Consider the following 14,743-nt stretch of genomic DNA (forward strand, 5'->3'; position numbering starts at 1 on the left):
TCAGATATGTTGTTTATTCTTATATCCCCAGTATGTAGCCAATGCACAGAGGACAACAGAGCTATACTGTGTCCTGGGGGAATATTTACTAAAGTGAGAGTTTTTAGAAATGGAGATGTTGCCCATAGCAACCAGTCAGATAGTAAATATACCCCCTGGGCAGAATGAAAATACATTGCTTGGAGATGAAAAAAACAAAACAAAAAAAAAACAGTGGAAAGTAACAGAAGAAATGTATTTAATAAATGATGCAGTATGTATTGGTATGTACAAGCCAATAAAGCAAAATCAGGAAAATATGGGCAACACTTTCATCATACTGAGCTGTGCACTTACCTTTCCTGCACTGCACTTTGTTCCATTCTGCACCATCCCTGCGTCAGCCATAACCCCCCGGCAGTTTGATATTTTGTAAACAGAAGCATGGACACTGGGAGTGTCACTGCCTCCAGAGCAGTATAGTACGCCACACTTTACATCCCTGAGGAAAGACAGACATAGGCATTCACCATGTTTGTGCATTGCTGTTACTCCCCGGACAGGATAACATCGGTCAATTGGTCATTAGTTATAATCCCCAGGGCCGGATTAAGGGGGGGGGGGGGCGACAGGGGCGGTCGTCCCTGGGCCCCCACACACAGAGGGGCCCCCACACAGGGTCGACGTGACCCTGCCGAGAACAGGTGCCAAAGGCAGAGCCGGCCCTAGGCATAGGCATTCTAAGCAAATGCCTAGGGCGACTGTAATTCCTAGGGGCATTATACGGCTCTGCAGCTCCCCAACACCGTCTCCGAGTTCTCACCACTGCCGCGATTGGAGCTCTCCGTTCGGGCAGCGCATCGGTTAGCCTATCAGCACTGGCAAAACTAGGGCGTGGTCCTATCTGTCTGCCAGTGCGGCTGCTGCCTGCTGGCCAGGACCGGGAGGAAGATCTAGAGTAGCTGTTAACAGCAGCAGGTCAGCTGCTCCTTCTGGACTGGTCCCTCCTGTAGTTTACATGCATGCGTGACGTGATGACGTCACGTAGTGCGTATTCTGTGTGGCCATGTCTGAGAAGAGCCAAGCATGGAGGAGCAGGAACACCAGCAATCACGCAGCCAGGAACAGAAGGACCGGACACTGATTCACCTGAGGAGGAACAGCAGCAGGTAGGTAGTGTTCAAGTGACACAAGCGGCTGGACCCACAAGGCTGGAGGGGACCCAGGAGCCTTGGAGCGACCCAGGCAGCAGGAAGGGACCCAGGAGGCTAGAGGGGACCCAGAAGGTTGGAGGTGAGCCAGGAAACTGGATGGGACCCAGGAGGCTGGAGGGGGCCCAGAAGGCTGGGAGGGACCCAGGCAGCAGAAAGGGACCCAGGAGGTTGGGAGGGCACCCAGGAGACTGGAAGGGAACCCAGGAGACTGGAGGGAACCCAGGAGGCTGGAGGGGACCCAAGAGGCTGGAGGGGACCCAAGAGGCAGGAGGGGACCCAAGAGGCTGGAGGGGACATGCGTGTGTGTGTGTGTGTGTATGTATATATATATATATATATATATATATAATCATACATACATACATACATACTAGGGGGGGCACCAGCCAAAATTTTGCCTAGGGCACTGAATTGGCTAGGGCCGGCTCTGGCCAAAGGCACCTGTTCCCGGGAGGAGGGCGCTCTGCAGCTGCGGCTATTCTACTGCATGCAGCAGCACAGTCAGTGCTGCTGCATCAGCTTGGGGCAGGGCGGTAGTGTGGACGGCACATAAGTGCCGCCCGCACTACACAGCACAAACACACAGCCGCCGGCGCCGGCAAATTGTGTGTTTGTTTTAGCAGCCGATGAGAGTTAGACAGACTCTCATCGGCTGCTGCTCCCACTGCCGGAGCCTCCATCTTCCAACTCCCGCAGAGGCTGATGGGAGAGACGTCATGATGTCTCTCCCATCATGCAGAGCGGGCCGGCCCGGGAGGACGCCGGACGGAGGAGCAGATGACGGAGCGGGATTAAGGTAAATGGAGGGGGTTTTTTTTCGGGTGTGTGTCTGGCCGGGGGGAGGGGGACAGACTACTACTAGGGGCACTGTTGGGGGCACTGCTGGGGGTACTACTAGGGGCACTGTTGGGGGTACTACTAGGGGCACTGTTGGGAGCACTACTGGGGGTACTACTAGGGGCACTGCTGCGGGTACTACTAGGTCACTGCTGGGGGTACCACTAGGGGCACTGCTGGGGGTACTACAAGGGGGACTACTAGGTACTACTGGGGGCACTGCACACTGGTGGGACCAATACTGGGAGACACTGCATAGAGGGGGGTTACTACTAGGGGCACTGCTGGGGATACTACTGGGGGCACTGCACACTGGTGGAACCACTACTGGGGGACACAGCATAGAGGGGGATTACTACTAGGGGTACTCCAGGGAGGACTACTGTTGAGGGGGGGACTGCTACTGGGGGCACTGCTGGGGCAGACTGCTACTGGGGGATGGGCTAGGCTGGGCTCGGCTCTGTGTGGCTTGAAGGGGGCCCCCGCAATTTAGTTGCCCTGGGGCCCCCACATGCCTTAATCCGGCCCTGATAATCCCCACGGGGCTTGTGGCGGGGTTGGGCACATACCAGTTAGTACATTTGTACTGCGCATGCCTAAAACGAGTATTCCTATGTCAGTATATGCACCTCATTCCTGAGGCAGAAGGGGGGAGGGGGGAGGGGGGAGTGCAGCTCAGGTAAGGAAGGGCATGTTTGCATTGCCAATACTCCAGTCAGTAACTCATGTGGAGGTTGCCAGCACTGGCTACCTGCTTCTGATTGGCTGATTGCAGATCCACCTCTGAAGCTATTAGGTACTTTTGTCATTGCTTGTGCATATACTATATGAGTTTGTGGGCATATTTTAGAATAATTATTTGTTACTCTAATTTATACACAAGACAGGAAAATAAACCTGTTGGGAGAGATGTACTAAGCCTTGAAAAGTGATAAAGTGGAGAGTGATAAAATACCAACCAATCAGCTCCTAGCTGTCATTTTTCAAACACAGCCTGTAAAGTGACAATTAGGAGATGATTGGTTGGTAATTAATCACTCTCCACTTTATCACTTTTCATGGCATAGTACATCTCCCCAGTTGCATTATGGAACAAATATAATCGTGAATGCATTTACTATCAAGTCAAATGTTAAACCCTTCTGTGCTTTTGACCTGGCTGGGTAAAAGTGTATCAGATTGGATGTTACCCCTGACGTAAACGTGGCACATACAGTGGTGCTAGAAAGCTTGTGAAGCCTTTAGAATTTCCTACATGTCTGTAAATGTAACCTTTATTGTGCTCAGCTCTTCATTGGAGAAATAATAAAAGGGAGCCTGTAGGATTCAGTAACCTGAGCAACAATTACTTCAATCAAATTGCTGATCTCGACTTGGAGGACTTGTGGCCCATTCTGTGTGATTAAGGCCTCCTGTAGAGTTTCCTGGAAAAATCCAGAATTCATAGCTCCATCAATAAAAGTAAGCCGTCTTGATCCCATGGTAAGCAAAACAGACCTAAACTATGGAGCTACCGCCAATGCGTTTCACAGTTCGGATTATGGGGCTAATTCAGCAGTGCATGCAAGTGCACTGCTGAACGCAGATTCCAGATTATCGGGAATCTGCTCATGTGCAGGACCCATTTTACTAGTGTGCAGAATGGGTCCTGCTAATACTCACACTAGCCCTTGAATGACTTTGCCTGATTGACAGACAGAGGCATTTAAGGGGCGGTGCGGGGGCGGCCGGCATTCCTGGAAATGGGGCGTATCCCCATTTTCTGGGAGTGGCCAGCCCAGAGACTGTGTGGACGTATGCAGTCTGCTGGGCTCACAAGCCGGCCAGCCTGAGTAAGCTGAGGCTTACTCAGCTTGCCGGCCGACTGGCTCCGTCCACCATCGCGATCCATCGACCACCGATGGTCGAGATGATGATCCCAGCACTACGACCTTCGTCCCTGTGCAGGGATCGCAAATGCAGCAGGGGGTGTCATACACTTCCTGCTGCATTTGCATAATAATGTAGTAAGGATCTCATTGCATAGCTCCCCGTGTGCATACATCATATCTATAGCCTGTGTGCAGCTTTGCAAATGTGATCCTTGCTGATTCAGGCCCTATGTTAAAATGGAGTATTTGCTTTTCTCCAAACACGTTTCCCATTTTAAACCAAAAAGTTCTGAAACTTATCTGTAAACATTTTCAGCTGCTTTTCTGGTAATCCATTTGGTCTTTAGCAAACTTTAAATAGGAAACAATGTTCTTACAGAGTATTGGCATACTTTCCACACATATTGTTTGTGTTTGCTTGATGGTGGACTCATGGATACTGACATTAGCCAGTGCAATAGATGCCTGCAGATCCACACACATTACTCCGGGGTTCTTTGTGAACTAGCGGAGTGCTCTTGGAGTGATTTTTGAGGACTGTAACAATGGTTACATTTCCACATTTGCGCACTGATCATGGATTGGTGAAGAGCAAAATCTCAAGCAGCAATGCGACAGACGACCGCACCAGTGACGTGCCGACATATCGGGTGGCTGGTACACATTACACGATCCTGGGGCCCAACTGCGGAACCAGCCACATCCTGCTGCATGGGGTCGTCAGTCGCATTGTCAGATTGAGCTGCATATAGGGCCGACCTGATGATGCGACTGACTAAGAAATGGGATCGACATAGTGGTTACGCATTAGGCGATTTTGACGATATGTCGGCCCGATCCATCGGATCAGGCGAAATACCGTCTTGTGTGCACCCACCTTTAGACTAGTGACTAATTGTCCCCATATCCGGACAGATAATCCTGGAGGTTCACAAACTTTTTCCCAAAAAAGAAATGTAATGCTGGAAATTTTTTATCAATATAGTAATGAAAGAGTATATCTGTTTGTGTGTTGCTTGATCCATTTGCTAGTCTTTATCTAGATTACATTAACACATAAGATAACATATATGCAGAAAATTATAAAGGGTTCACAAACTTTCTATCACTGCTGTATAGCACTGGATGCATCTTGACATGAGTGTGACTCAGCATACTGTATGGAAGTAATTCAGCTATTTTTCCCTGCAACTTTTAGAGCTTATATTTTTGATTCATGTGCGTGAAACGTGCACCAGCCCCTATGTGACAAAGCCCTGATAGTCTGAAGTCAGAGATTATACATGCATGTTTGCAAGAAAGAGAGAATGTAAGCTCTCATGAGCAGGACCCTCTTCCCTCATGGTCTTCTCGTTCCCTTACTCATAGGATTATATACTCCAAACTCTCCACAAGGGCACCTAACATTTGGTTACTGATGTCCTGCTGCTTTTGAGTGTTATCATAGCTATTGTAGTAATGTATATAACTATGTCCTTGTCCTGCATTGTTTTGTACTGTAAATCGCTATTTTCTTGTCTGCTCATTTGTTTATGTACTTTGTGAGGCGCTGCGGAACCCTAGTGGCGCAATATAAAGGATTATAATAATAATAATAATAAATAACAATAATAATAATAATAATAATAATAATAATTATATAGTACTCACTGAGCTGCACATGGCATATAGTTGCCCTTCAGGAACTGACAGTACCCGTAGTATTGACCTTTCTTATTTACATTAAAACAAGAGTCCACTCCAATGACAGCACCTGTATTAGGAAAAGTGATATGGTGATGTGTAATGCAGAGAGTTTCTCAGGTTGTAAACAGAGATATATAAAGTCATTGGTGGATGTTTAAATAACTGTGAAATGTCACTGTCACTATATGGACACAAACCTGATACAGCTTCCAAATAGCTAGCTCAGCACATACAATGAGCACACAAAAACCATGTATGCCAAATATGAATGGGTAACAAGAATTTTGTGCAGACCATGAATGAGGGCTATAAAGTAAACCACAGCCCGGCGTTCTGGGGGGGATGGACTGATCAGGTACAATCTAGGGACAACAGAAATGGTTTGTGCTGGGATGGTCTCATGGGCTGCATTATACCTAAACCTATTTAGATTGTAGTATAATCTATCTGGTGTGGTTCTTTAAATGGAATAAGATTAGATCTGGAGAGTTTGAATTGTCAGGATGACAGATTATTATTATTATTACTTGAAGCTTCACTATCACCTACATTAAAGGTTTTACCAATGTGCCTGCTCTCCAAGCTGGGAAAAAAAATGTCTGAACATATTACAGAATAAGCCAAATCAATTACAATTAACCAACTTTATATTGCAGCATAGAGTTTGAGCAAGCGAACCAATCACAAGCCACTATCAAATGAACAGACAGGGCTATAAGATGAACAGAGGAGCTCTGGGTCCCAACTTTATAATCAGAAAACACAAAATTACCCCTGACAGTAATTCCATGTCATTATACACAACACTATCTCCCAACTTAATTCCCAGCTAACTTCTCTCCAGTGCCCTCAGTTTATTTAGATCTATCAGAGGGCTGTTTTATGTTTTCTGATTTTTACTAATATACAGTCAGGTGCATAAATATTGGGACATTGACAGAATTTTCATATTTCAAAATTACCCTCAAATTAAATCTGAAAGTCTGCAGTTAAATCACATCTTGTTTATTTCATGTCAAAGCCATTGTGGTGGTGAATAGAGGCCAATATATGAAAATTCTGTCAATGTCCCAATATTTATGCACCTGACTGTATCGTCATATGTTACGTATATTTTATGCTATATATATATATACCTACTTTTATTTTGTGCTATACATACATTTACATATTTATTATTTATGACTCAATATATTAAATAATGTCTATTTTTAAAGATGTTCCTTGATAAATGATTAGACTTTCTGCATCATTATACTTAGTCTTAATTTTGTTTTTATTAGCGCAGTTCCATTTGTTTATTTGTTTTAGCAAAAACAAGCGAGACTTTCATATTGTAGTAACCTGCTGAGTGCACAGCCAATTGTGCAAGGTTCTGATGGAACCTCATGTTTAACAGAGTTATCCCCTAAGCATCAAACGTAAATGACCTTTCCTTTTCCTGTTGTAGGAATACAAGCACCAACATGTCCTCCCAGTCAGAATTATATTTTAACTGGAGAGCCACAGGTTTCCCCCACACACACACACTGCAAGGTCACAGAACATGCATGTTAGTGCTCACTCACTTGCTCCCCATAGTTCAGCACACTGGCTTTCCAACGTTGGACACTTCCCATTGTAGCAGGTCCCACGGCCATCATTGCATTGGAAACCATTGTATATGAAGCGATCTGCAGTACAGACTGGGGACTTCCCATTACACATGTCTGCCAGATCGCAGTCATCTTTAGCTGGGCGGCAGACAGTTCCTGCTTTCTTAATCTGCAAGTAGATTAGAGAGGACACAGCTAAGCAAAGAATCCACTGATATAGAAAGTTAAAGAATGAATAATTGCATGGCTGTCTTTACATCTCCACCTACACTGTCAACAGGTTCTCCGCTAAATTTTAAGTGGCAATTAGTTATAGGGCAAAACCAGCCTGGTAATGATTTCCAACATTAAATCTAGTGGTGGACTCAAAACCATGCTGGAACCTATTACATAACCCCCTATATTGTATAGTTCAAATCTGATCCAGTAATTGGAAGTGTATTTGCAGCAGGGTGCTGAGAATAATAAAAGGAAACGAATAAGCACATTACATTCTGTATTCTGCATTTAGATCTGTGTGTCCCACATCTATTTTAAATTGTGAGGAATAGGAGAATAGTCCTAATCAATAATCTTATCCGCTAACTGGTGATACCAATACAGACAATTGAGGGAACTTTCTAAGGGGGTCATTCAGACCCACTCGCAAGCGGCAGTACGCTCGCAAGTGGGTCGATGTTCCCCACTGCGCATGCGCACGATGGAGGGAGCTCCGTCGTGCGCATGCGCGAGACCCGGACTGCGACAGCCAAGCTAAGGGGCTGATTCAGACCCGCTCGCAAGCACTATGCGCTCACAAGCGGATCGATGTTTGCACCTTGTGCATGCGCCGCCTCCGGCGTGCGCAAGCGTGAGACCCAGCCAGCAACAGGCACTCTGTCGCTACGGGTCTCGCACCAAAACGGGGCGGCTGTCGATTGTGATTGACAGCTCGCTCCATTTTGGAGGCGGGCATGGGGGTTGGCTGGACAAATGGAGGTGTTCCCGAGGGAATGCCTGCCATTTGTGGGCGGCCCTACTGATATCACTAGTGATGTCAGTAGGTGGACTTCCTGCTCTATTAGAGCAGTAAGTCTACTGGGGCTTGCGATGGACGAGACCCTACCACAAGGGTCTCGTCGCAAGCCCCATGGTCGCGACCATCACCTGGCCGCTCGCAAAAGCTGTGGGTGGTCACCCACAGCTTAGCGAGTGGCAAGGAGGCCGAAACAAAAAAAAACGCCCTGATTCAGAGCGAGCACTCTTTTTTTTTTTTTCAATAAATTTTTATTGAGACAATATGTATTACAACATCCAACATAAAATCATCATTTTGTGAAGTACAACTTTCAAATTTATAAACAAGTCTTCAATTTTATCCTTTACATTTATATTTCTATTTTGATAAACCATTACAAAATGATTGATTCGGAGAGAGAGCAAACCAAATCTTTCTAAATGATATTAATAGGAGGATCACCTACCGCCAGTCTTGTTAGATACCATGTGGTATTCCTCAAACTGTGGTGTATTTGTTTCCTTATAGTAACTGGGAGTGTGTCTATGTATATTTCCCATAGTGAAAAGAAACGTTCCACCTTTTTTTCTTTTTGTGTCAAAGTCTCTACCCAATCCATTTTAAAAATAAAATACAATTTTGTCATGAATAGGGACCATTGGGGGGGTGAACTATCCAACCAACCCTGCAGTATGGTTTTCCTACCTGCCGCGCTCATAATCAACAGTAATTTCTTACTATCTAAGGTCATACGCTGGTCTGGATCGAAAACCCCTAATATCGCCCACTCAGGAGTAAATGGAACATAGGCCCTCATTCAGAGCCACTCGCTAGCGGCAGTACGCTCGTTCCGAGCGATGTTCGCACATCTGCGCATGCGTACGGTTTTTAGTACGCATGCGCGAACCAGTCAGTGCGGCCGAAAATCGTTGGTACGCAATATAGCGAGGGCCTGCTATTTTGAGTGACAGAATGAGGCGTATGTGGGTGGTAACGGGAAGGTGCTTGAAAACGGGGAGTGGAGATCCGAACGCAGGCGTGCTTAAAGGTCAAAACGGGCGTTTTAAGGGAGTGCATAATTAATACAGCAGCGTCATTGACCACGTCACTTGTTTTTTTTTAACTCAGAACTGCTCGCAAAATAGCGGTTGAAAACACCAACCACAAGAATAGCGAGCAGTTCATACGCTGTACGATGTACTCGATTAATCTAATAAATAGCGGACATGACGTATGGTGCGTGCGGCCAGGGGGCGTTTTTATCAAATAAACGAGCGTATGTTTTGCTCGCTCGTTCAGACTTAGAGGTGGGAACAGACTGCAATTTGCGAACGGATCATTTGAATAGCCACCCCTTGTTTTTGAACGAACGACCACAAATAGCGAACGGCTCTGAATCAGGCCCATAGTTTATAAAAAAAATTTCTGTATATCTTCTTATCTGATGCCAAAAATTTTTAACTATTGGGCACGCCCATAGACAATGAAAATTGTCCGCTTCCTCCTGTTGGCATCGTGGACATAAATGATTATTAGATGAACCCATTTTGAACCGTCTAATGGGGGAAAGATAGACATTATGATAAACATTTATAAAGAGTTCAGTATACATACTGGCTGGCAAAGTTCTTCTAGAGAACTCCAATGCCTTTTCTAGCCTTGGAATTGTCAAATTTGGGAAATAAGTTAGCCATTTAGCCACACCTCCGGAAATTGTAGCATGATCAATTATATCTCTTAAAAAATTATAATGGATTGAGATAGCTCTACGGTGTGGTACCTGATACGACAGAAATGTGTCCAACGTATTGTCCCAATCCTTATTGGAAAAATATTGTAGAACGTGTGTAAGATAGGAACGCACATGCAAAAATGCCAATGGATAAGGGTTTATCATTGGGAAATTATTTGAGACTTCCGTGTAGGGGTGAGCGGGTTCGGATTTCTGAAATCCGAACCCCCCCGAGCCCCCCCGATCCGAGTCCGATCCGAATCAGGCTCGACTTTTCCCGCCTGACTCGGATCTGAAATCGAGGCAAAACGTCATCATCCCGCCTTCCGAGTCTCGCGGGTTTTGGATCCTATATAAGGTACCCACGTCGGCGCCATTTTCTCACTCGGCTGTGGACAGTGAAGAGGGAGGGTGGGAGTTAGGGCTGTGTAGTGTAGTGTAGTGTAGTGCTGCTGTTGTCCACTACTTCAAAGTCCATAGGGGCTGGCTGTGTTGTGCTGTGCTGCTGTTGTTAATAGGGGCTGTGTCCACTACTTCAAAGTCCATAGGGGCTGGCTGGACTGTGTTGTGCAGTCAGTTCTCCATAGGGGCTGTGTCCACTCCAAAGTCCTGTGCAGTGTCCCAGTCCTAAAGAGGTGCTGTAGTGTTGTCCAGGGGGTGCTCTGTCCATCAGGGGTGCTCCCCCCAAGTGCTAAAAAAATAATATATTTTCTGTGTTTGTGAATTGTGTGTGCAGTAGCCGCACGTGCATCAACAAAGTAGTGCCAAGCGTGCGCCTGTGTCATAAGTAAAGGGCCGGCTGGCTTGACCATTAAAGGGTGCTGTAACCCCCGAAAGTACACTCCAGTCCAAACCAAAAAAAAAATTTTTTCTGTGTTTGTGAATTGTGTGCGCAGTAGCCGCACGTGCATCAACAAAGTAGTGCCAAGCGTGCGCCTGTGTCATAAGTAAAGGGCCGGCTGGCTTGACCGTTAAGGGTGCTGTAACCCCCGAAACTACACTCCAGTCCAAACCAAAAAAAAAATTATTTTCTGTGTTTGTGAATTGTGTGCGCAGTAGCCGCACGTGCATCAACAAAGTAGTGCCAAGCGTGCGCCTGTGTCATAAGTAAAGGGCCGGCTGGCTTGACCGTTAAGGGTGCTGTAACCCCCGAAAGTACACTCCAGTCCAAACCAAAAAAAAAATTATTTTCTGTGTTTGTGAATTGTGTGCGCAGTAGCCGCACGTGCATCAACAAAGTAGTGCCAAGTGTGCGCCTGTGTCATAAGTAAAGGGCTGGCTGGCTTGACCGTTAAAGGGTGCTGTAACCCCCAAAGTACACTCCAGTCCAAACCAAAAAAAAATTTATTTTCTGTGTTTGTGAATTGTGTGCGCAGTAGCCGCACGTGCATCAACAAAGTAGTGCCAAGCGTGCGCCTGTGTCATAAGTAAAGGGCCGGCTGGCTTGACCGTTAAAGGGTGCTGTAACCCCCAAAGTACACTCCAGTCCAAACCAAAAAAAAAATTATTTTCTGTGTTTGTGAATTGTGTGCGCAGTAGCCGCACGTGCATCAACAAAGTAGTGCCAAGCGTGCGCCTGTGTCATAAGTAAAGGGCCGGCTGGCTTGACCGTTAAAGGGTGCTGTAACCCCCGAAAGTACACTCCAGTCCAAACCAAAAAAAAAATTATTTTCTGTGTTTGTGAATTGTGTGCGCAGTAGCCGCACGTGCATCAACAAAGTAGTGCCAAGCGTGCGCCTGTGTCATAAGTAAAGGGCCGGCTGGCTTGACCGTTAAAGGGTGCTGTAACCCCCGAAAGTACACTCCAGTCCAAACCAAAAAAAAAATTATTTTCTGTGTTTGTGAATTGTGTGCGCAGTAGCCGCACGTGCATCAACAAAGTAGTGCCAAGCGTGCGCCTGTGTCATAAGTAAAGGGCCGGCTGGCTTGACCGTTAAAGGGTGCTGTAACCCCCAAAGTACACTCCAGTCCAAACCAAAAAAAAATTTATTTTCTGTGTTTGTGAATTGTGTGCGCAGTAGCCGCACGTGCATCAACAAAGTAGTGCCAAGCGTGCGCCTGTGTCATAAGTAAAGGGCCGGCTGGCTTGACCGTTAAAGGGTGCTGTAACCCCCGAAAGTACACTCCAGTCCAAACCAAAAAAAAATTATTTTCTGTGTTTGTGAATTGTGTGCGCAGTAGCCGCACGTGCATCAACAAAGTAGTGCCAAGCGTGCGCCTGTGTCATAAGTAAAGGGCCGGCTGGCTTGACCGTTAAAGGGTGCTGTAACCTCCAAAGTACACTCCAGTCCAAACCAAAAAAAAAATTATTTTCTGTGTTTGTGAATTGTGTGCGCAGTAGCCGCACGTGCATCAACAAAGTAGTGCCAAGCGTGCGCCTGTGTCATAAGTAAAGGGCCGGCTGGCTTGACCGTTAAAGGGTGCTGTAACCCCCGAAAGTACACTCCAGTCCAAACCAAAAAAAAATTATTTTCTGTGTTTGTGAATTGTGTGCGCAGTAGCCGCACGTGCATCAACAAAGTAGTGCCAAGCGTGCGCCTGTGTCATAAGTAAAGGGCCGGCTGGCTTGACCGTTAAGGGTGCTGTAACCCCCGAAAGTACACTCCAGTCCAAACCAAAAAAAAATTATTTTCTGTGTTTGTGAATTGTGTGCGCAGTAGCCGCACGTGCATCAACAAAGTAGTGCCAAGAGTGCGCCTGTGTCATAAGTAAAGGGCCGGCTGGCTTGACCGTTAAAGGGTGCTGTAACCCACAAAGTACACTCCAGTCCAAACCAAAAAAAAAATTATTTTCTGTGTTTAGCCGCACGTATATATCAAATCGATATAACATAAATGGAGGACCAAACTTTCTCCGATAAAAATAAAATAGAGAAAGATCAAGAACCTCTTCCTCCTAGTGCTGAAGCTGCTGCCACTAGTCATGACATAGACGATAACATGCCATCAACGTCGTCTGCCAAGGCCGATGCCCAATGTCATAGTAGAGGGCACATACAATCCCAAATGGCAAAGTTCAGGAAAATGACCTTGAAAAAGACATTTAAATCAGCTGAAGAGAAACGTAAACTTGCCAATATGCCATTTACGACACGGAGTGGCAAGGAACGGCTAAGGTCGATCCCTAGTATGTTCATGACTAGTGGTTCAGCTTCACATGACGATGGAAGCCCTCCTCCCACTAAAAAAATCAAAAGAGTTAAGCTGGCAAAAGCACAGCGAAGAACTGTGCTTTCTAAGAAGATATCACAAATCCCCAAGGAGAGTCCAAGTGTGGTGGTGGTTGCGATGCCTGACCTTCCCAGCACTGGATGGGAAGAGGTGGCTCTTTCCACCATTTGCACGTCCCCTGCAAGTGCTGAAAGGAGCACCCACAGTCCACTTGCTGATATGCAAATTGAAGATGTCACTGTTGAAGTACAACAGGATGAGGATACTGGTGTAGCTGGCGCTGAGGAGGAAGTTGGCGAGGAGGATTCTGATGGTGATGTGGTTTGTTTAAATCAGGCTCCGGGGGAGACAGTTGTTGTCCGTGGGATGAAAAAGCCCATCACGGTCATGCCTGGGCAGAAGACCAAACATTCCACCTCTTTGGTCTGGCAATATTTCTATCCAAATCCGGACAACAACTGTCTTGCCATATGTACCATATGTAAAGGTGAAATAAGTAGGGGTAGGGACGTCAACCACCTAGGAACATCCTCCCTTATACAGCACCTGCAGCGCGTTCATAAAAAGTTACTGTCAAGTTCAGAAACTTTGGCTAAGACCGTAAGCAGTCCAGGGACACCTAAATCCCGTTGTCCTGTTGTATCCAAGCGCCTGCAAACCACACCGTCAACTCCCTCCTCGTCAATTTCCTCCTTAGTCAGGATCGGAAGTAGTCCTGCAGGCCATGTCACTGGCATGACTGACTCTCCTATCCGGGATTCCTCTGGAGGATCCTGCATTGCTACGCCTACTGCTGCCGCTGCTGCTGTTGCTGCTGCTGGGAGTCGTTCATCATCCCAGAGAGGAAGTAGGAACACCACTACTTTTACTAAACAATTGACCCTCCAACAGTCCTTAGCGAGGAGGATGAAGTACGACAGCAGTCATCCTGAAGCAAAACGTATAACTGAGGCCTTGACTGCTATGTTGGTGTTAGACGTGCGTCCGGTATCCGCCATTAGTGCAGTGGGATTTAGACAATTGATGGAGGTAGTGTGTCCCCGGTTCCAAATCCCGTCTAGATTCCACTTCACTAGGCAGGCGATACCGAGACTGTACAGAAACGTCAGAAAAAGTGTCCTCAGTGTCCTGAAAAATGCCGTTGTACACAATGTCCACTTAACCACGGACATGTGGACAAGTGGAACAGGGCAGACTAAGGACTATATGACTGTGACAGCCTACTGGGTAGATGTATCACCTTACGCAGCAACAGCAGCAGCGTCACCAGTAGCAGCAGCTCAGAAACGCCAGCTCGTTACAAGGCAGGCTACGCTGTGTATCACCGGTTTCAGTAAGAGGCACACCGCCGACAACCTCTTAGAGAAACTGAGGGAAATCATCGCCCAGTGGCTTACCCCACTTAGACTCTCCTGGGGATTTGTGATATCTGACAACGCCACCAATATTGTGCGGGCATTACATCTGGGCAAATTCCAGCACGTCCCATGTTTTGCTCACACAATAAACTTGGTGGTGCAGAATTTTCTGAAAAGCGACAGGGGCGTGCAGGAGACGCTTTGGGTGGCCCGAAAAATTTCTGGCCACTTTCGCCATTCAGCGACTGCGTGCCGAAGACTGGAGCGCCAGCAAACACTCTTGAACCTGCCCTGCCATCACCTG

General features: G+C 46.6%; 1 pseudogene; it reads right to left on the bottom strand.

Moving 5' to 3' along the window:
- Window positions 1–14,743, bottom strand: part of LOC148509307 (zinc metalloproteinase-disintegrin-like protein H3) — a 97,242-nt pseudogene that overhangs the window by 25,782 nt on the left and 56,717 nt on the right.

This window comes from Taudactylus pleione, unplaced genomic scaffold (genome assembly GCF_031769625.1).
Source record: "Taudactylus pleione unplaced genomic scaffold, aTauple2 ptg000329l, whole genome shotgun sequence".
Classification (NCBI taxonomy): Eukaryota; Metazoa; Chordata; class Amphibia; order Anura; family Myobatrachidae; genus Taudactylus; species Taudactylus pleione.